This window comes from Mixophyes fleayi, chromosome 8 (genome assembly GCF_038048845.1).
Source record: "Mixophyes fleayi isolate aMixFle1 chromosome 8, aMixFle1.hap1, whole genome shotgun sequence".
Taxonomy (NCBI): Eukaryota; Metazoa; Chordata; class Amphibia; order Anura; family Limnodynastidae; genus Mixophyes; species Mixophyes fleayi.
Window position 1 is genome coordinate 9,590,995 of NC_134409.1, and position 23,759 is coordinate 9,614,753.

General features: G+C 38.6%; 1 long non-coding RNA gene across 1 annotated transcript; it reads right to left on the reverse strand.

Annotated features, from left to right (window-relative positions):
• Positions 1 to 4,414: 4,414 nt before the first annotated feature.
• LOC142098907 (uncharacterized) lies at positions 4,415 to 18,019 on the reverse strand. The gene is made up of 5 exons (XR_012678454.1): positions 17,937 to 18,019; positions 17,776 to 17,820; positions 17,384 to 17,462; positions 17,031 to 17,092; positions 4,415 to 10,872 (listed from the first exon to the last, which is right to left on the reverse strand). It is a non-coding gene; the product is annotated as an uncharacterized LOC142098907 (long non-coding RNA).
• Between the last annotated feature and the right edge of the window lie 5,740 nt (positions 18,020 to 23,759).

The following is a 23,759-nucleotide window of genomic DNA, read 5'->3' on the forward strand; positions in this document are numbered from 1 at the left end:
CCAAGCAAAAATGCGTGCAAACCTCATTGCGTTTATGCATGCATTTGGTATGCATTTAGAGATGAATGTATCAATTTCAACTGCGTGGACGAGTGTCAGATCCACGGAAATAAAACGAGGAGCATTCAAAATAATGCAGCGCAGTTGAACGCCCGTAAAAACGCAAATATATATATATATATATATGGTCTCATTTGGTACCATGATTATATTTTCATATCCATTTACATGCATTTAACTTGTATTAAAATTATTAAATGCATCATTTTAACACCAGTGGGAATGTAGCTCTGTACTCTAGAGAACTACCTTGGGTTAAATTATGAGGTCATACTATATATTAATAATTAACTTCTTCCGCAATCTCCAGGAAATGTTCCCCTCCCGTCCAACTCATATTTTTGTCTGCATATGCTAGAAATTTATTTCAATATTCTACCCAAAAAAAAAAAAAAAGTCTTATGGGTTTGTCTGATACAAAAATAAGAAAAATATGATGTTGAAATTTAACCCATTTACTAAACCTTGTAGTTTGAGTTTCAGCCGCATCCATGTTTAAGATTAGTGGTAAGGGATTGTCATGATTTACAAGTAAGTTTTAAAAGTAACAATAATGTTATGTTGTATTTTTTTTCCTTTTATAAATAACGCTGCCAGTGTTTGTTTTTAATTATAATGTAGTTTTCTTTCTAGGAATTCTATTAGCTAAATATAGCCATTTATAAAAGTGGCACAGTTGGGACAGTGACATTAAATAATAATATGTAATAACAGATAAGTAACTCAATTTTGGTTGTATGGTGATAATTATACAACTGTTTATGTTATTTCGCTTTAGAATTATTTTATTGAATTGGACGAATATAATAATAACATAATTAAGAATGTTTAAGTCCCTTCTTAGGTGGGACCAAAGGGATAAAAAAAATATATATTTTTAGGGATTGTTTACACCAAAACTGTACAACAGATTTTTCTGTGACAGCAAATCACAAGACTTTATATAGAAAAAAATAATTGCTGAAGACTCCCAGTACACACATCAAAAATGCAGTTTGCTTTATTTAATGCATAAAGAATGGTGTAGGCAGAGGGATTGTGGTCTATGTTTATTTGGGGTGATATCAACCCCCTTCGTAATATTATATAAAATCACTCCATTGTTTTAGAATAATGCCAAAAAGAAGTCTGCAATAAAATAAATATTTGTGGTTTGCATGTCTTACGCAATTTGTGTTATGCAATAACTTCAAAAAAAGTATGTATGCATTCAAAAAAAAGATCAAGTTTGTCCTATATTATTATTTTCTATTTTCCTGCATAGCTTGAAATGACAGCAAACCACGTCACTATAGTAAAATATAATAAAAATATATATATATTTAACACACACAGATATACACATGTAAAGCCTTAATTAATGTGTATATAATTTAATTGTATGTATCAATTCCTGCTGTCTCTTATTATGTGATCCATGTGACTCGTTGTTACAAACACCCTTCCATCTTGTTACAGCGGTGTCTTATCTATAATTTGTAAGTACATGTTTAATCTATTAGTTTATCTCCCTGATCAACTCACAACCCCTATGAAGAATGTTACCATCATAACGACCACAGGTCATTCAACTTTTATGAATCTATGCTGATTTTCCAAGCCAAGTGTTTGAGGGGTTTTTTTTGTGTTCAAAGAAATGTTGCTTAAATTATTATTAATTTTATATAGGCAGAAGTACACTTTTCCGTGAATATACCCATAGTTGCGTTGAACATAATGAACACGACCTAATATCCAGCTACCTCAGCTGATTAAATTAAATATGTTTTCTTAACAACAGTCTGACACATGCTATGAATAGGCTTCAATTCCTGCATTGAATCCATTAAGAATTAAAATATGTTAATTACCACATTGTGTTTAATAAGTGTCCTCTTCTCAAAGACTGAACTGTAATCCCCCTTTACAATCTTAATGGACCGATAGTGCAATTTAATATATAATATTGATTTGACTACCATCAAGCTATGTAGCAATGTTACCCCTGGGTCATGTTTAATGACAATAAAAGAGTTAGAGCGATAATTGCATGGTGAAATATGGCTTTATGGTCACTTTATAATATAGCATTGCAGAGAAAAAAAACATTGTAGCTTTATCAATTTATCATTTTCTAGGGACTAAGCCCATCTTTATAGTTGCAATGTCTAATTGATGCACATTGTTTTAGACTGAGGTGTCCTTGGTCAGTTTCAATCTGGTTGTTTTAGTTTAATTGGTGAAGTCAAGTGTGTAAACCAATTTGGCCTTTTATCTAGCTGCTCTGTGCTTTTCACTCCACTTCACGAGTGATAACCTCACGTAGGCACCTATGGCAATATCCGCTTAACCCAACATACCATAACGACAGAGATGGATTTAGATCCAAGAGTTGAAGGTTTAGATCCTGTGGCATGCAAACAGCATTGCCAATGTTCTTATATTACCTTGGACATCCTGGATGTTAGTGACTGTTTTCAGGTTAATAATTAGATTCAGATAAATCAGTAAAATAATAATAAAAAAAAAAAAAGGTAGGAACATGGACCAAAAACACAGATTTTTGGATGCTAGGCGTGACTGCTTCTATCAGTCCACTAGCCGGCAGAGGTGTGTACAAGTGGAGAAATTTCAACACTGTTGTTATTCTTTCCAGAATGAGTTGTCCACAAAAATCATTTCAACATTATGTGTATGATATTCCAGGAGATCACAAAGAACTAAGGACCTACAGGGCTCTATTGTATTGTCTAAATTAACTGCTCACTAATCCACCATAAGGAAAATGCTGAAAACTAGCGGTGTGCATGGAAGGATTCCAAGGAGTAAATGTATTATGCTGCCGTTTTAAATTTGCCCTGCAAAGTCGCCGAATATCGGTGACTTGTAAAAACCAAAGCATAATACATTTACCCCAAAGGAGGAAATGAAAAAAAAAACATTGTCACAACACCTGAATTGTACGAAATGCTATTGGAAGAGATTTCTGTGGACAAAAAATGAACTTATTTGGCACAAATGTTTGGTAAAAAATAAACACTGAATTTCTCAGAAAGACCATCTTGAACCCATGGTGGTTTATCAGCTAGAGGCTAATGAATGTCAGGGTGTCTGTCTGAGGGCTGAGGCATAAGAGAGTTTGGGTCATGGAGCAATACAAAGACGGCTTTGAAAATCAATGAGAAAGCCGTCCTGCTTGGGTTGGAATCATATCTTATGTACTCTGCCTAGGAATGCAAAAGTTAGATTTGGGCACCGGATCTAAAGACAATTGGCATCCAACTATACGTTAAACTATTAAAAGTATGCATATATTTTCTCTCCCAGGATTAAAGGTATGTTGGCTACATGTGGCAAATATATTGACCATATTTACAGATTTAGACAAAATCATTCCTAAATTGAAGCCGGTGTGGGCTTCCACCGACCTTCAATGATTACCATCTGATAAAACTCCAATCCAAGAAGGACCGGCCGGAAGATAATCGCAGGCTTAGGAGCTCGCACAGAGTTGGGTCTCTTAAAATCTGCATTTCATTGCTGCATAAGCACAAAAATGCTTAGAAAAATGTCCGGAAGCAGATGTAATCACATCTTTATCACATAGGGCAGGAGAGGAGTTACGGAACAAGGAAGGGGCCAACAAATGTAGGTGCAAGAAGTAAGGCTGTGCTCTCGTAGTTACGACCAAGGTAGACCTGGACACACACATAGCCGGCAGAGAGACGCATCTGTAGCGGATGCTGGAGCAATAAGAACCAAATGCTGATGATCGTCAGCACTAATTAGCCTCTTCTGATTGAATGTTTGCCGATTAACTTCTGCTGATAATTCGTTGGCTGCGCCCCCATGCAATCTATCTGTAAGAATTGGTGCTTACCCTTGGAGATATAAAATAAAATTAGTGTTTATGGCTAGTGTTCTCAAATTGGTCGGTTCCAGGAAACCACTACAGCAGGGCAATTTAAGCAAAAAACTAACAGGGGAGAGAGAGACTGCTGATAAACACAAGAAAACGGAAGCTGTGTGTATGTTACATTACATTTTAAGTTCATTCACAGAAAGATAGATACAGTATCTTCCCTGGAACCACTACTAGATCACATTTACAGATACGTAACATAAAGTTCAGTCCCTGGTAAGGTATAATAATTTGCCTGTCACTGAAACATTTTATCTCTCCAGTAGGAGGATACGGATAAACACAGCCATAGACAGAGTTAAAACTGGTTTACATTATTGACAGAGCTTAAAAAAAAATAAAAAATAAAATAGATTTTTAAAAGGAAGAAAAATAAATTTCAAAGTGTAAAGTAAAGAAAGGGAGAAGAGAAAAAACAAAACAAAAAAACAAACACTCTCACTCAGGTGATGGTTAAGATAAACTTCAATGTTTCGAACATGTTTATTAAAAGGAATGTTTAGTACATTTATAAAACCATATTAATACTCACAGTAATAAATTAATAAATAACCAAAACCTGGGTAAAAGTAAAATGGTAAATGAAAAATAAAGGGGGGTGAGTGGAGTGAGATATTTGCAGAAGTCATCAGAGACTATAGAATGTTATACCTCTCTAGAAGTCAGTGAGTTTAGGACATCCCCACCAGATGTGTAAAAAGGACCCTAATTCAGCACAGCCACTCTAACATCTGTCCGAGAAGGTGGGGGTAAATCTTTTGTAATGTTTTAGGTACCAACAATACAGTAGTTTAGAAGTATCCTCCTTAGTCTTGGCCCAAACAGAGCCATTAGCAGGATCTTCTCCTGTCATAGCCCATTCCTCCACATCCAAGACCTCCGCCAGGTCGGCCTTCCGTTGTAATTCGTGGAGAGCTTTTATCAGCAATCCCGTATTGCTCAACTCTGGGAAAATTGTGGGAATTAAACCTTTTCTAATATACACGGAACATACAGAGAGATATGTTCATTGAGGAAACTTGGCTGGGCTGATCGGTAAAACTGGCTGAAGAAGTTCAAGATTGGCGCTTGAATAGTCTATTTGTCTATACTTTATCTAAAGACAGGAGATGCCATTAAACACTTTATCATAATCATTCATTTATTTATATAGCGCCACTAATTCCACAGCGCTGTACAGAGAACTCACTCACATCAGTCCCTGCCCCATCGGGGCTTACAGTCTAAATTCCCTAACACACGCACACACAGAGACTAGGGTCAATTTGAAAGCAGCCAATTAACCTATTCGTATGTTGTTGGATTTATCCGGGGACACCAAACTGTCCAAATAAAAAACAAGGTATAACATTGGTGGAATTTAAAGGCACTAGGAATAACCCAAACAGGTAACGTACAAAAATAAACATAGAAGCCTAAGTAGCACAATAATGTTTACGGAATTGACTTTTCGAAATCGCTCGCACACCACAGGAGGTAACATTGGTTTTAATCTTGATCGGCAAACCTGGGTGATTAGTTTAATAAAGCTTATGGCACTGTTTCGTGATATATATTTCTAAAAAATATTTAACATTTTTGTGCCTGCCATTTAAAAAAATATATAAATCAATAAAAAAGTGTAGAGTTCTTCGGTGGTAGATTGTATATGATTAGGAATATAAAAGACTAGTGACTGTGCTTTTTCAGAGTTCATTTTCTAGCCAGATATTGAGGTGTAGATATTTATTTCAATCAACAAAAACTGGAAGAGATGACCAAGGGCTCGTAATTGATAGTCGTACATCAGCATAAAGAGAAATTTTACGTTGTGTGTGGCTGCAGATAATTTATGAAAATATTAAAAAGGTAAAGGAAACATCATTGTCTCATGCCATTAAAGATCCTAAACTGACAAGAAGTTCATTTGCAGGGACTGTGGCAGAGAGGTCATAGTATAGCACATATTGCTAATAAAAATTAGCCCGAGAATCCTATTTAAGTCAAAGGGTGGAACGGCTATACAATGTGCCGAAGAGTCACCAGGAGGGCCGGATGTTTCTTACTGTGATGGATGGTATCTCTTGTTCGCCTTGTGTTATCGGATGCTTGTCTACCAGATATAAATCCTACCTCATCTGAATGAAACAAGTTCGGAAGAATTGAGTTTAGACTGCCAAAATAAATTGTAAAATAAAAATTAAATATTGATATGGGCCTATGACTGCTACATGATGAAGAATCAGTGTCTGGTTTGGGAATAACAACGTTACCCTTCATTGGGTAAAAGGCTGCCTCCCACCACCTTCCTAACACCCCTCTAGGATACAGCTGAACAAATCTATAATTTTAGGGATGGGTTAATAATTTAGCACATTGTTTTATAAAATTGGTGTGATAGGCCAGGAGGATCTTGTGCTTATCTCATCTTTTTCAGATAAAACTTTATGGTAGATATTTATAAATGTTGATATAAAGACTGTGCAGTTTTATAATAAAGCTTTTCCCTTCAAGACAGAAAAAAAATCTAAAAAAAAAAATCTGTAAAGAATCTTGGTGATGCTGATGTTCAGTGACCAACGGATGAGGCGCTGTTACAATGTATCATTTATAAAACAGATCTACCACCTGTTTTGTATCATATTCTTATCACATTCTCCTTAGTACATGCTTTTCCCGTCATGTGATTCTTTACTGCTTCGATTCACAATTTACATTCATGGGAAATAATGCTGAAAAATATATAAATAATGATTTATAGGACATTTATGTCACAGAGTAAGAACAAAGGTATTTGCTGGAGGAATGATCTGTTAGTGCTTGGTACAAACGTAAGAGTTTCATGATAATTTATTACATGGTTATGTTGTTTTTAGATTTGCTGAGCACAGAATATGACAGATCCCAATGATATGTGGGGAAACGCGTTTCTTTCTGCACAATAACTTCTATCTACACATGTTATGGATTGTAAATAAGATGTGTCTTCCTTTAAAGCAGCAGTCCTACAGAGAACATTTTTTCCATCTTCAAATAGCTAGTAAAGTATCCTTTGAACATGCATCTGTCATTATGCTTAGATGTCCCACGGCAAATCATTAATCTCCATTTTGAAAGCTCTCTGTTTGTCAAACACGGTTGCCAGACAGAGACAGTCTGCGACACAGAGTCTCAGCAGGTCATGTGATGGCAGAGGGGGGAGAAGGAGGATGTCACCGCGCAGACAGAGCTCAGAGGGGCGTTCCAAAGTTTCTCTGCTCACTACATTATGTGCTATGTGACTGTGGTTGACAAGGTAATCCAGAATCAGAAATCAATAGTAGCTTGAAGAAAAAAAAAAAAAAAATTACACTTTCCTTATAGCAATCTACAGAGATTTATGTTAATAAACACAGCTGATTTTTTTCATGGGATTCCTGCTGTTAAAGGAGAACCATAGCCCATTCTAAACGAAAATCTGGTACACATTGTGATATCAGCAGTATAAATCACTCTTACAACAGGTCAGAACGCTTTTAAACAGACAGAAAATCTTACCTTAAATTTGGCAGATAACCGTATTATCCGGGGACATATTAAACCGTGTATCAGCGCGCTGTGAAACTGTACCCACATGAGAGGATCTAGTGGGTCATCCTTGCCCAAATTTGTCCAACAATGAAATATTTAGTGACCAGAATATTGCTTCTATACAATGAAACCAATCAGAATAGATTTAATCAGGGAGAACAGAAAATGTGGTCTGCCAAACGACCAGATCTACATCTGTGTAACCAGTTTACGTTTAGAAACTCTGCTGGTTTGTAATCAGCTCATCTGGTAACTCTACCTGAACCTTCCCTTCCTCTGCTGTCAGTCACTTTCAGACATTTCTTAAAAGTGCTGCTAGTGATATAAACACTGCCCCCTGCTGGCTTCTCTGCAAACAAACAGAAGAACTATGATCTGCACATATTGAGACTGATTCATTAAGACACACAAAACAAATGTATTGTGCAGGGGGGGTTGTCAACAAGGAGCAGATGTAAAGACAACTATTCAATAGTGGTCACCTGTTAATAATATAGTCATTCATGATTTTTTTTTAAAAAAAGCTTTTTCAATTTTTCTTACATGACATACATCATCATCATCATCATTTATTTATATAGCACCACTAATTCCGCAGCGCTGTACAGAGAACTCATTCACATCAGTGTTATTATTAGGATGTTATTATTGCCTAATGTACATACAATGCATTTTTACAGTTGCTCCTAATTGTAAGGACATGTTGTAGCTGCACACACAGCCGACATCACCATCGCTCTGCACTATCATCTGACCTGTAGCTGGTGCAAGAGATACGACCACAAAATCACGAACCTTAGAGACACCCAAAGCTTGAATCAGCTGTTGCTGCGTGCGCTCGAGCTTGGCACGCCCTTACTGTAGACTGACTGCCCCTCTCCCTGACCCAGCCACTCTACCACTTAATGTAAGGTTTAGAATAAATGGTAGAGTTGCCAGGTCCTGCCATTGTCGCTTTAAATTTAGAAATGTCCAAGTCGCTCTATTTGACAGCGTACAACTGAAGTGCCACCTTGCTGTATCTTCGCAATATATAGCGGTCTGCATGGATACTCATCGGAAATATGCTTTGGGTGTTTTTATCGTAAGTTTGCATTTCATCATTTTAGCTCATGTTGTAATCGGAATTTCTTTGTCTATATAGTATTTGTCGCTCACACTGTTGTCGGGAAAACGTACCCAACCCGTCAGTGTGCTCCCTGCAGACATGGCAACATGATTTGTCCTGGGGCTAATTTGCACTGAACTACGGATCACACTGTCACTGGTGAGAACAGCAGAGATGTACAAGCACAGGATCAATGATCCCAAACTCTGCACAATTTTCACAGTCGTTTGCATCTGGAATGTGGCGTGAGCAAAGTCTCTTAACATGCTTGTATGTACAAGCCCCTAAGCGTATGAGCATAGAGGAGGTGCGCCAAAGGTGAGCTATAACCAAACAAAAATATAATGATAAATCATTGCATCTTTAGTAGAAACAGTCTGGTAGAGTATGCTGGGACTTGTAGTTCTACAACAGCAGGGTAGCCACAAGTTGCCTACATGTGATTTAGAGGTTCTATATAAACTGACGCTCTATTAAAAGCTGTGTAATAACCTGTTTGTTGGCTTTCATCCCCCAGGGTCAATCACATTCCATGCGATCATAAGAATTTCATATCTTACGTAGATGAATGAGAAACAGTTTTTTGAATCGTGACAACTGTCTCAAGTTTTTAATTGACTTGTGAGTGACCTCTAGTCAACAAAACATTGCATAGTGAATGCACTCCATATATTAATGCAGATATGGCCCACTCTGCAGATATACAACATAAAGAGGGGAATTCACTTGGCCGCAAAGGGTCTCGGAAACATTCTCGAGACACTTTGCAGGAGAGATATCGTAGAAATCTCTGCTCATTGTTCCTCACCACTCTAAAAATGAGCGGAGTTTTACCGTAATTACAGACAATGTGCGCGGCGCAATTAAATCACCCAAAGAGTGAGTTAGCAGTCTGCTGTCGTGGAGCCCCGCATGTGGTGTCTTGTAGATGGAGTTCTCTGGTGCTGAAGAGCTGGACCTGTGGATCTGTATGGCTGCTGTACTGTGGAGAAAAACTATGAGTGAGGAGAAAGGCGGTAATTTGGAGGGTTGCATAGGAGCACATCAGAGTTCGGGCCAGTGCATTTATGTACACTAGGGACAGGTAAAGTATGGACATGGATTTGTAGAGGGAAGGATGGGGGGCAAGCGAAGAGGGAGAGTCAAAAATAGAGGGTGGAGTATAATGGACAGAACGGGTAAGTGTTGGGGTGACAAAAGGATGTAAACAAGTAAAGTTTGGATCATATATAGTGGAATTAAGCATAAAATATTTACCTATGACTGGCAGCTATAATACGAATCGAAGTGACACGCAAATGGGAAATAAAAGATCTATTTTAAGAAAGACCTAGGAATAGTAAGAGGGTTTGAGATAAAAACTGGAGTTGGCGGACGTAGGTCAGGATGCACGTATAGGATAAATAGGATTCTGGGTAGACATAAAATAGGGTGAAATGATGGCTTACATCTATGAATATTCAGCAACCACATTGTGAATAGTGAGTAAATATATTAGTATTTGGTGGACAGAGCAATATAGTGAATAAGTGAAAGTGTGTGCAGGTGTTAACATGGATAAGAATATGAATTTTCAATGTGGAAGTTTGAGAGTCTGTTGGGGGATGTGCAGTAACAGACGATACATCGGTTATTACACTGTTGAATACTGAGACAGGTAGAGGTGTAACATTGCAGTGACTGCTGCTTTTCATCTCCATATCACTTCATTCTTAAAGTTGCAGAAATGTATAACACACTTACAAGGAGAAGTAGACGATGGAACTTTGCTACAGTAATTGTTCTGTTACAATGCTGGAAATAAAATGTTCCTAGTTCCTCTCTGATCCTCTGCACTCCCTTCAATCTGAGACATGTCTGTATCCAAATTACTGTGCACTTTATACACTGACTCTCTGAGGATACATTAAAAACCAGCATGTGCTTTGTGAACGAATAAACCAAACCAGATTCAGATTTAATTTCATACAGTGTTTGACAGGAGAACGTAAAGATACAGTTAGATGTGTACCGGAGCATTACAAAACAAGATAGAGGTGTGTCGTCTTCCAGTGCATGCTGGGAGCATGAAGTTAAGATGGCTGCCATCCTTCAGTTATCACAGTACTGTACTTTTACAGTAGACAGCATCAGCACTGTGATAACTGAGCCAGGGTAGCCTGTCAGTCACAGCATCCTTCGACAGTGTCTATGCTTCGGTCGTCAAATTGGAACAGAGACCAAAGTGTCTTCCATGCAGTGTTGGGTCTTTACACTAGAGGGCAGTATAGAACATAAAATAAGCACAATGCAAATGAGACATTGATACATAGATTCTGAAAGTTTCTAAACTTACACTTCAATCACTGTGTATATGTGAATATATAAATAACCCGATATACATGTATTAAGATGGACACTGAGAAAGTGTCTGACATATCTCAGACTATCAACAAAACTGTGTATAATGTATTTATGTTTAAAATATTGATTTATGGAGAATATAGACGTTCAAAAAAAAATGCTGCTAGCATTTCACAGCATTTGTTTATTTTAAGGTTAGGTCCACGAGAGAGCACACTCCGAGAAAAATGGAGAGAGAAATAGCAAGGTGAGATTTATTTATTGATCTAGACTTCGGGGTGTGAAGATATCTGTTGATCCCTTTGCTGTGCCACCTATGCAGTCAGACGGCGGCGATAAGCGGTTTGGAAGACGCATCGAGAAAATGATGCAGGCGGTCAGACTTTAGGCCTCGCTATTTTCCCCCAGTGGCAGGAGACGGGACATGTCTTGTCCAGGAGCATGCAGGAGGATAAAGGCTTCACTGTCCACACTTAGGGGCCGATTCACTTGAAAGGATAACACAGCGTTAAACGATTGTAACGCTATTTTGTATCATTTTGGAGCACGATGATGTTCCCCGCAATTCAATTGCAAATCTTACATTCCGTTTTTTCCCCTGAAGGTAGTATATCGCTGCGGGTTTGAGCCTCATATTAAAGGTATAGGCTAAAGCTAAAGGGGGCTATTCAATTGTATTTTAACCTGGCAATGTAAACTGTCAAATAGGCAGTTTTATCTCGCACCTCTCTTGGCCGGGTAAAAAAATTGTAAACCCAAAAAAGTAATAAAATAAACAAAGTATGTTTTGAAAATCTGAAAATGTATTGTTTGTTTTTTTAAATTACAAAGAACTGAAAAAAAAAAAAGCATTATAAAGCAAGTAAATATTTTTTCCAAAGATTACAAATCCATCCTATTATGTATATATGTTTGTAGTAATGTGTTTTAGGTACTTTGGTATGAATATAACTGGAAATTACTTTAGTGTTTTTACAATATAATAAAAAATGGGAAGTGTAATGTAATGAAATTGAAATTTTCACTGCAAAAAATTGCTAAATACTCATAGATCCGATGCAGTCACAAGGGAATGACCAGAAAACCCAGAGATGACAGTTAGATGTTGCCGGAGATTATAAAATGTCCCCAACAGATTAAAGCTTCAACATGGTAGCGTTAAACCCTCCCCTCTCATCCCGTAACATTCGCATTCACCTATGATTCACGCGCAGGGGAGGCATTTATAGTTTTGGAATTGAATTGCACTATTTAGAACGTGAAAACGGCCGCGGCTCCAGAGTAAATGCAGAGCGTTTTTTTTTTACTTTAACCGCAACGTTAAAATAATATTACCGGATCAACTGAATCGGCCCCTTAGAACCAAAGTTTTTGTTTAAATACAGACACGTGTATTCATGAAGTTTTTACTGTTAAATCCCACTTAAGTCCATGAGGAAGCGTTTAGTGGCAGCTTACAAATAAATCACACAAACATTGCTAAAAATGTTACAAGCATTAAAGCATATGGATAAAGACAAAGGGCTAGATGTATCAAACAGTTTAAAAGGAAAAAGTGGAGGTCTTGCCCATAGCAACTAGATTCTAGCTATCATTTATCTACTACGTTGTAGACTATAATAGATAGAATCTGATTGGTTGCTATGAGCAACACCTTCACTTTTCCTTTTTAGAAGATTTGATCAATTTACCACACAGTCTCTATAGCCCGTTACTTTGGCAGCTGTGATAAGGACTCTGAGTGTCCGGTGTAAGCAAAGATTCTAGAAAATTCGACAAGTATCATCATCATATGTAAATGGATAATGAGGGTAAGTATAAAGTCGTCTACGAATACTTGCAATTAAATGGGCAGTTTATTAAGTCAACTCAGTGGCTAGGGGAGTTGGACAGAGATTCATGGAAATACGGCAATGTGCAATGAGCAACTTTAAACAATTTTCAGAGAAAACAGCCTTCTGACTACAATATACGATCAGCTACCATATATTACTTTTTTTTTTTTGTGGTTTAGCTTTACTTGAATGATGCCAATTTGTTTGGCGTAAAGACGCCCGAGTGGTAAATTAAGGAGGGGATTTGATACCCACTGAAACCAGCCAAGTACTAAGAGCATAAAGGTGTGGCATAAGACCGTTACTGCTATCTGGGACCCCGGTGGATCTGCTGAATGGTGCATTCAAGATTAAGTACAGTTTCAGGGTGGGGTGGTTTATATTAATTCAATTAACTCCACCCAAACTTACATTTTTAGTTTGGGTGGATTTATCCTTTTATAAACAATATTATGTGGCACGATGAGCTCTGGCATGCCAACATTATCCAAATATCTGCCAGATTGAGGGGTGAAGGAGAGATGTGGGGGGTACTGCTCCTATTTCACCACGTACTGAGTTATATTTTATTGTTCTGTCTGGCGAATCCCTTAAAAATGACATACGACTTCTGAATTAAGTGGACTGATGGGAACATTTGGAAAGAATTAGACCATATAAAAGTATAGCAATATGTTTAATTTCTTTGGCGTTACTAATCCGTTAACAATTTAGTCATATATTTATTCCTATACATCTCAGAGGGTACATAACGTTATGTACACGCACATAGAGCACAAACCTTTATAGGGTATTAACTCTGCACTAAAATACAGTCCCCACTTTAATAATAACGAATACACAGCCATTGTTAAGGTGTGTTTGGCCAGGGTCTGTGCACATTATTGTTTATGAGCCAATCAGATCATGGGAATGGTCACAGCATAGCCAATCAGATCATGGGAAAACTCACAGCATAGCCAATCAGATCATGTGAATATTCACAGCATAGCCAATCAAATCATGTGAATATTCACAGCATAGCCAATCAAATCATGTGAATATTCACAGCATAGCCAATCAAATCATGGGAATATTCACAGCATAGCCAATCAAATCATGAGAATACTCACAGCATAGCCAATCAAATCATGACAATACTCACAGCATAGCCAATCAAATCATGACAATACTCACAGCATAGCCAATCAGATCATGGGAATACTCACAGCATAGCCAATCAGATCATGGGAATACTCACAGCATAGCCAATCAGATCATGGGAATACTCACAGCATAGCCAATCAGATCATGGGAATACTTACAGCATAGCCAATCAGATCATGGGAATGGTCACAGCAGCAGAAGATGAGTCAGCTGTTTCTGTGGGAGGCAGTGACCTGTCCACTAATATAATATATTACAACATAATCATGTGATTGTGTTAGTGAGGACAGGGCTGCATGTGACAGGGGCAGTGACATGACGGGAGGAGGGGAATGGAGGCAGCAGGAAGTCACAGACCGACAGTTATGAGGCTGGTGTCAGAAGACTTTGGTGTTGCATATACAGTTATTAAACTTATTTTTGTTTATCGAAATGGAAATGGACCAATTAACAATATTATATCATGCATACATGTCCCTCTGTGAGCTTTTCATATAAGGGATATAAGTTACTGTACTTTCCAAAATGTAAAATGCCTCTATTCCTTGGTTATCAACATTATTTATTTATATAGCGCCACTAATTGGTTACCAAACAGATACCGTCTATAAATCTACAAAGTCCCTGACATACACACACAGGGTACTGAGATAACCATTGTGCACAGGAGCATCATCATCATCAACATTTATTTATATAGCGCCAGCAAATTTCGTAGCGCTTTACAATTGGGAACATACATTAATAAGACAATACTGGGTAATACATACAGACAGAGAGGTAAGAGAACTCTGCTCGCAAGCTTACAATCCATGGGACAATGGGAGTTTGAAACACAAGTGCATGTGCTACATCATATTGCACACTGGACCAGCTAGACTGCAAAGGTAAAAGTATTGAGTGAGCTGTGTGTGTACCAATGTTGGTCAGAAGGTTGTAGTCTTGTGTTAGCTGTGTAGAGGGTGATAATAGGGGAGATTAAGATGGTGGTTGAGGAATATCATAAGCTTGTCTGAAGAGGTGGGTTTTCAGAGAATGCTTGAAGGTTTGAAGACTAGAGGAAAGACTTACTGTGCGAGGGAGGGAATTCCACAAAGTGGGTGCAGCCCGAAAAAAGTCCTGTAACCGAGAACGGGAGGATGTGATGAGAGTGGAAGAGAGACGCAGATCTTGTGCAGAACGGAGGTGTCGAGTTGCGAGATATTTTGAGACAAGTGAAGAGATGTATGTCGGTGCAATTTTGTTGACGGCCTTGTATGTTAGTAGAAGAATTTTATATTGGATTTGTTGAAATACAGGCAACCAATGTAGAGACTGACAGAGTGGCTCAACAGAGCAAGAACGGTTTGCAAGGAAAATCAATCTAGCCGCTGCGTGCAAAATAGATTGTAGGGGTTCAAGTCTGACTTTGGGAAGACCAGTAAGGAGGTAATTGCAATAGTCAATGCGGGAGATGATGAGTGCATGAATTAATGTTTGTGCGGTGTGTTGTGTCAGATATGTGCGTATTCTGGAAATGTTCTTAAGATGTATGTAACATGATTTAGATATAGAGTTGATGTGGGGAATAAAATAGTTGTGAGTCAAGGATAACACCTAGGCAGCGAGCTTGCGGGGTGGGATTTATGGTCATGTTATCAACAGAAATAGAAATGTCAGGCAGGAAGCTTCTGTTTTTGGGTGGGAATATTATTAATTCAGTTTTTCTGTTACGCCTGTTAGGTTTTTGGATAGGTGAACTGAGGGACAGAACCTCCACAGTCTGATCCCTGATCTCTATGGAAAGATGCAGGGGGGGGGGTGGTGTAACAGTGCAAATTCACCCTCTGCCACTTTTTACAGGAGGACATGCACTAGTTTGCCAACCATACTGCAACTTGTAGTTCCACAACCGCTGGCGAGATACTGTTTGCTAAACCTGCTCCAAATGATTCAGAGATTCCTGTTACAACCTCCGGCACGCTCTGACTAAATATTACACAGATGGGTGTATCTGCCGGTGTCACTTTCTGGGATACACAATAACCAAACAAAGTGATGGCTGAACTGAAACATTCCTTTGGCGTGTGGTGCTCACCCACTGTACTCATCCTGCAGGGTTATTTTAGGAGCTATCATAAGCGCATGAGACATTAAATTATAAGCCACAGCATGAAAGTCTGGCTGCCTTCCAAGGAGTAGTAAGGGAAGGGACGGAGCTGATTAAAAACAACTTTTACTTAACTCTGAAGAAGGACAGAATATGGGTTAATAATATAAGCATGTTAAAGACTAAAGAAAATTATATATTGGTTATCTAAAGTCTTGAAAAAAACAAAAAAAACCAAAAATATATATATATATATATATATATATATATATATATATATATATATATATATATATATATATATATATATATATACATTTATATACATACACACATACACACACACAACTATTGGAAATTGTAAAGAGACTATTATAGGTGATTTATAATTTCCATAACAATTTACATTTCGGGGTACATTATTCAGTATAATAGACAAGTTTTTCTAATGGATTTTGCAGCGATGACATCACAACTCTGCTTAGAATTGATGACATCAGAACCACAGACGGTGGGTAATTCCCTTGGCATGAAACTCTACATTTCTGCTTGTTCTTGGAGGCGGAGGGGTTATGTTGGGTACCAAAAATTATTTTATTTGGACTTATCCTTTAAGGTTGAATTAAGCCCTAGAAGAACACAGTATTTAAATTAAATGTAAGAGGCATATTTATCCACATGAAAGTGATATTATAGGTAATGTCTGAGTTATAATCACTTCTACAGCTTAGGGATTCCATGACTGTTTCTCTAAAAGCTGGCAGTATAATGCTTTATATACTAAGAGCAAAGGAAAGTGAGAAGAAAAAGAAATATGGCAGCGTTCAATAAGCAACTTCTGAATAAACAGCTTCCCTGACATTCAAGCAAGGCAGTACAAGTCATTACAGCAAAACAAAACATATTTGAGATTTTGCACCACTGTAAAACAGGCGCTATTTAAACAACGGTTTATAATAAAAAAAATAAGCAGGCCGTGAAGGAAAGAAAATTTGTTACCATGTCGGCTAGTACGATGTTCATCCTGGAATATTTAACCAGCATAGATACTACAGATGCAACTGTTTATGAAACAAACAAAACAAAAGTTATTGACATTAAGGCTACAAGACTTGTAACAAAGGACAAATTTAACAGTGATTGACAGCTTTCAACCCCCCCCCCCTGTCTCATTGCACAATATGTGCTCAACTGTCACAGTTATACATGGAAAGCAACATAAACTGCCACAAAACTACAACAGCAAAGAAAACCATTAAAAAGAGTAATGCAGAAGGTAATTAAGTATTAATTACAGGAGAATGCAGGAAGGAATGAGTTACATTACCAGTGTTTTCGTGCTATGTACATACCCACAGTCTGAAGAGGACCAAACTCCTCCTAGCCCTGGATCCAGTCACAGTCCACCCTTCCCGGCCCCTCCTGTAGGATCTATCATGTAAACAACTTTTTTTAAGCTATATTTACAATCGGTGGGCAGGAAAAAAGAGGGGGTTGAATGCCAGCATTTAACCCTTGCAAGCCCCGGTGCAATCCTATCCCCGTCAGCAAGGGGTTAAACTGGCATCAACAACAAGGATCCCCCCAAATAAGTCAAATGCATAATAAACGTGCAAAAATAATAAAAGTAATAGTAATAATAAATAATAATAATAATCCATAATAACGCAGACTGGTTGCATGCTCAGAATCTGGTGCAATATAATGCATGATATAATCATATAAGAAAATAGCAGGTACCCACCCAGCAAGTGCACCGACTAATATGAGGGATGTCTCTGTATAACAGCTGGAGTGCAAAGCAGAAGGGAAATATAATAATAATAATAATTCTATACAGCCCCCCATTCTCTCTGCTCCTTGCTGTGCACCCCCATGCCCCCGGCCAGGGGCCCCCTTTCTTACCGCAGCCCTGCACCCTGGTTTGCAGCAGATGAAGCTGGTGACGCAACAGGAATAACGTGACTGTCGCCATTTTTGTGTTTTTATTAAATCTCTCAGCCATGTGATGGAAATATAAAACTTCCGGGTCTCATGACAGGAAAATAACAAAAGGCACATGAGCTGTAATGAGGGAGGGCTTGGAAGCACTGGGGTGGGTGCTGGGGTGTAGGAGGGTGAAGTGTTGTCCCCCCTGCCTGTGCTTATAACTGAGGTGCATCTATCTCTGCATTTGTATGTGGAGCCCAATGCTTTCACAAACTGCTTTATAGATTAAATATTGCATTTTATTAATTTTGCAATGCACACAGCTTGAGCTCAGCCCTGTAAATGGAGACACAGGTGGACTATGTTGTAGCTGCAGCTCACATGCATGATTCTGAATGCATCATAGAATCTCCTGGCATGCAGAGCATTGCAGAACACCATGGGGATGGAGTTAGATGACTTTTTATAAATAATTAGGAAGTAAAATGAAACAAGGAGGAACTTCATCTAGTGGGGAAAAAAATTGTCATTTTACTACTAACTGATTTTGAATGTTGGTGACATTTTATAAAAATATGATGGAAGTAATCATGTAGTTTAGAGTCATAAATTATTCAGACATGGACAGCAGGACTAATATAAATCAGTCTTGCGCTGTGTGGTGCTGTAATCATTTAGAACTCTAAATGACATTATTACTAGTGGCAATTTGTCAACTGTGCTTGACAGCACTGAAAGTCATCACTGGTCCACGTGCTGTTATATTATTGTGGTACTCCGCTGGTTTATGTTCATAGGGGAGCAATAAACATCTATTGTTGCCACAGTAACCTGAAGGGGAGTTCCCATGGTGGTTTTATAATTGGGATGCATCATGTTGTGAATATTAATGGTTATAGTTTTTTTCCTATCCTTATAAATTGGAATTATTTATTTTTTTGCTTGAAGTTATAATCCGTAATTATATTAATGCTACTAATATTAGTATTCAAGCGGTATGTCACAATACCAGGTATCCCCGTAGCTCAGTATTCGTGTCTGCCGGTGAGGAGTGCGCTCAGACTTCACCAGGAAAGATGCCGGTACTGGATGAACACCACAGGGCTTATCCTGCAGACCTTTACCTGGTAATGCCATTGTGGGCACAGGATTCATATCTAGGCAAATATTTTATACTAAAGCAAAGTATTATTTTGTTATTAAGCCAATCAACAAATGGCCCGAACACTTTTATTAAGGTCTGATGGACCTTGCACACCGTGCATCAAGATATTACATTCACAGGGAAAACATATTCAACGAGCCTCCCTGGTTATCTGTGCTCAGGAACTGAAGTTCCATTATATGCAATTATCCTACTTCCAGAAAGGTAGGGATAAATCCCAAAAGTCATCCTGCTTTCGGAACGATACACACCAGGAGAAAGATCTACAGAGAGATCGTGGTCGCTTACAAGTTATCGATCCAAACTGACCACGCCTACTGATGTCACCTTTCCACCAGAGGCTCGCCGACTTTGCAATAGTTGTAAGAGAATCTTGCTGTCACCACCAGGCTCCTTCATGGCACCTAGAACCGCTCACTACTGGGTAACTGGTACAGCTGCTGCAGTGCCTCTTTGTTGTGGGTTGGCTGGCACCTCCTGACCGCTTACTATGGATCAGGACTGCTGGGTAGCGGGCAGAGCGTTGACACGGAGACACTGAGTTTACTCAGGACAGACGGGGAACCGATTTGAGTGTAAGCTCTTATCTGTTGGTTACAGGATACAGCAGGCAATAGGCACCAGGCAGAATCTTCAAGCAGTGATGTTTATTTGCTCAAGGGGTCCTTACAAGTACCGTTACACACTAATTGGAGGTACTAGTGATCATCCAGAAGTACAGATGGTATAATACAGTTAAAATACAGCTCTTATATACTGTTTCTGACACACATGTTGGTAGGGTGTAACCCAGACCCCTTTCAAGCTGACACTACAAAGTCTGATATATTACATCAGATATTTAGCATCATGATGTAATATATTCTCTAATCTTGGATTTAACAATATTCGCATCAATCTGTGATTTCCTAAATTACTTGCATTATTCATGTAGTTTGCATCTTTTTAACAAGACAGGGTAAAAGATAATGATCCCCTGCTGTGTATTCAGGCTAACAAAGTATTGGTCACGCACAGATGAAAAAGGCTTAATTAGCGTGAGATTTCCTTTCTTCAGACAGTTACAGAAACAAATTTCCTCTAACTTAGCATCAGTACATTTCCAATACAAAATTCAGTACATTAGCAACGATAAACTTTGGCACACTGCGTCACTAAGTAAAATAAATTTATATAATAAGTTATTTCTAATTGATCCAGCCACAGGCGAGCTTAGCCTTTAATAACAGTGCCTGATAGACTGTCCACGTCACTAGGTGTCCTAAATATCATGTTATTAAAGTGCAGAGTTTACTCCTATATGCTCTTATTCTGAAATTAAGTTGACTGGTGCATTATATAGAACACATTTGCAAAAGTATGTTAAAGCCACCCGCCACTCCACGGCGCTTTTGCTAATAGAGTGGTCCTAACTCTAAACAATGAGAGTCCAATATAGTTGGGCCATACGTATATGTGTTTTTAAATTGAGAGCTAACTTACCAAAGAGGTACCCCAGAAGCTTCCAAACAGCAATTCAGCACCAGTACTCCCCCTCAGCTACTGACACCAACATGCCTCTCAGACAAATACAGAAGTGGAAGTTGCTCAATCAATTTATAGGCTCATAGCAGGTGCTTGGAAGGGGGTGGGGTTATCCTAAAAGGAACAAACACACCAATAATTCCCCCAGCACACTGCTATAGCCAGCAAAAGACCTGCCATTTCTACTGTAGATAAAAATGCAAAAGTCTTAGTTGCACACATTTGCAAATGTATGTTAAAGCCATCCGCCACGCCAAGGCGCTTTTGCTAATAGGGTGGTCTTTTGCTGGCTATAGCAGTGTGCTGGGGGAAATTTCTGTGTGTTTGTTTCTTTTAGGATAACCCCACCCTTTCAAGCACCTGCTATGAGCCTATAAATTGATTGAGCAACTTCCACTTCTGTATTGGTGTATTATATTCTCAGAGTAGCTTACAAAGAGAAAGCAAATTAGATGTACTGCAAACACCCATTTCTCGTAAAGTCATCATGCCACTGTTCTTGCAGACTCGTGCAGGTTAGCGTGGTACAATGGCACTGATTACAATGGGAGCAAATGGCTGTTTTTTTATGAGCTGATCAGAAATGGGCAGGTATGAATGATCCATGGAGGTTGCATTCTACTACAGTAATGCACTTGATTCTGTGCAAAATTTACAATTGTGTTTAATTGGAGAAGAGATTTAGAGAATAGAGAGTGCACATGTGTTCCTGTTTTAGAGCTCTTTTCATTGTGGAAAACAGTCTTTTATACCACCGTGGTGGTGGCGTCAATTGGATCATAGCCGCTAGTTTTAATGGCATGCATTTTGCTCAGTCTTGGCCCATTATCTCGAAGATAGGGACCCTAATCTAAAATAAAATGTATTTTTTTAGCTTTTTGGGGCAGGGAATTAGTGTGAAAATCCTGTGATTAACATTTACATAAATATTTTTTTTGTAGGGAGGCTGAGTGTACTCACATACTGCAGAGACTCTCTTTAGTAAGTTCTGTAACCATGGGAAGAAACTGTGATCTGTTTCTCTGAAGTCCCAGGAACCAGTAATAGCCATGTCTCAGTCTTCCAACTGACTATTTTGCTTCAAGTATCAGGACTTACTCCATTAATTGTTGTATGTTAATTAGACATCATCATTCTTGTATCCTCTTTGAGTGGAGTTTACCCTTTATGGAGTAAAATTAGGTTAGTGATACAGTGCAATTGGTCAGTATTTAAAAAAAAATGTCAGTGACTTCACATAGGCAAACCGAGGGGGGGGGGGGGTTTCTGGTGCCTGGTAACTCCCCCTCCCAGCCTGGGGTACTGTATGGTTGAGGTGGCTGCACCCTGCCCCCGTTACCAGCCACTTTGCAGCTTGTGTGCAGATCGTTTCTGTCTGCACTGTTCACAGCCATCTCTCCCCAACAAGTATTGAAAGCAGCAAGAACAGGTAGGAGAGAGCAGGACAGTCTGTCAACTGTTCTGACACACTCAGGACCTTGTCCTGATTGTAGGGACAGTTGTGAGGTATGTCCAGCTGCCCACGGCTCTGCTCGAAAAGGGAGAGCTGTGTGCCCCTAACAGTAGTGCACGCAGCATTGCCCGTGTATACGATGGGGATAGGAAGAGTTGGAGAGCAGCCAAGCACTGTCTAAAATTATGGCCACGCCCCCAAAACATGTTAGCCACGCCCACTGGTGGTGTGGCATGGAAACCCCTCTCTACAAATCCTGCGTTTGATTATCCATGTAATATAGTATGTATGCATACCTACCAACAATCCCTATTTTTGCTGACCCAGAAATGGGTGTGGTCTTGCAATAATGTGGGGCTGATTTGGGCACATCGGGCTGTGGATGAATCTAGGCGCTGCTGGGGTGAGCCATGCGAAGGGATTATTTGTATCCTGACTTTGCTTCTTAGAATGTTGACAGGTACACATACAACATAACAAAACTATATTTAAAATTTGACCTAGCAGCTGTTTCCCCACAACACAGTTAATCTGCCCGAACCCTGTTATACATTTGAATATTTGTTTAAAAAATTAATCTGGTTAATACAGCCAAACCCTTAGTGTCAGCTGGTTTACTGCTAACAAATGCCCCCCCCCTCCTTCACCCCATGATGAAATCATCCAAGTCCGCAGACAATAGACCCCCCAGGCCGTCGCTGTAATTGCTCTGTGTATTGTCTACACATACAGTATTCTCTTCACAGAACATTGAACCAGACACAGCCTTTGTTATACAAGACATCAATCCTTATTACTGGTACTGTGAAAACATTATTCCAGGGTGTTGTATAGAGCTGTTGTTCTGTATCTGTATACAGTCCTGATACCAACCAGGTGTCAATCTGCTGTAAAAATTAAGGGTCTTTAAATAAGCCGTTTGCGGTAATATTCACAAAGGATATCTTCTCTGTCAATTTAGTGGTTTTAAAGGAAACAATTTAAAAGAAACAAATTATTTTAAAACTTAATTTGTAAATATACATTTCACATGGAAAAAATATTGAGTAAAAATGTTAATTTCACTGTAGTTTTATGGCAATAAAATCTATTCACTAATAGGAAGGCTTGAATCCTTTTGGGGTCATTTATAACGCTTTCCATTTTCCTTGTTTGATTGGGGTGTAATTAAGAGAGTGGTACTCTATAAATGAGTGTAAATCACTATAATTTAATTTGATGTATTCTGTTACAATGTGTGGATGATTTTTGCACTTGAGTGTATTACATTTATGCAGTAAGCTCCAACTGGGCAGGGACTGATGTGAGTGAGTTCTCTGTACAGTGCTGCGGAATTAGTGGCGTTATATAACTAAATGGTGATGATGATGATGATGATTTATGCGGTATGCAATGTCTGAGTGTCATATTAAAAGTATTTTTTTTATATCTTAAAAAAATAAAGTACAGTATATATTTCAATAAAAAATAAGCTTGAAATAGCAATATGCCAGACCCCAGACCCCGTCCTCAGTCCTCCAGCACATTTGGAACAGCTGAGAACTTGCTGCATGCGCAGACGTTGGAGGAGTCAGACAGGAGGGGTTAGGAATAGACAATAGGAATGCAACATGAGTGTTTAGTGATAGCCAATAGGAATGTTACAGTAGGAATTATG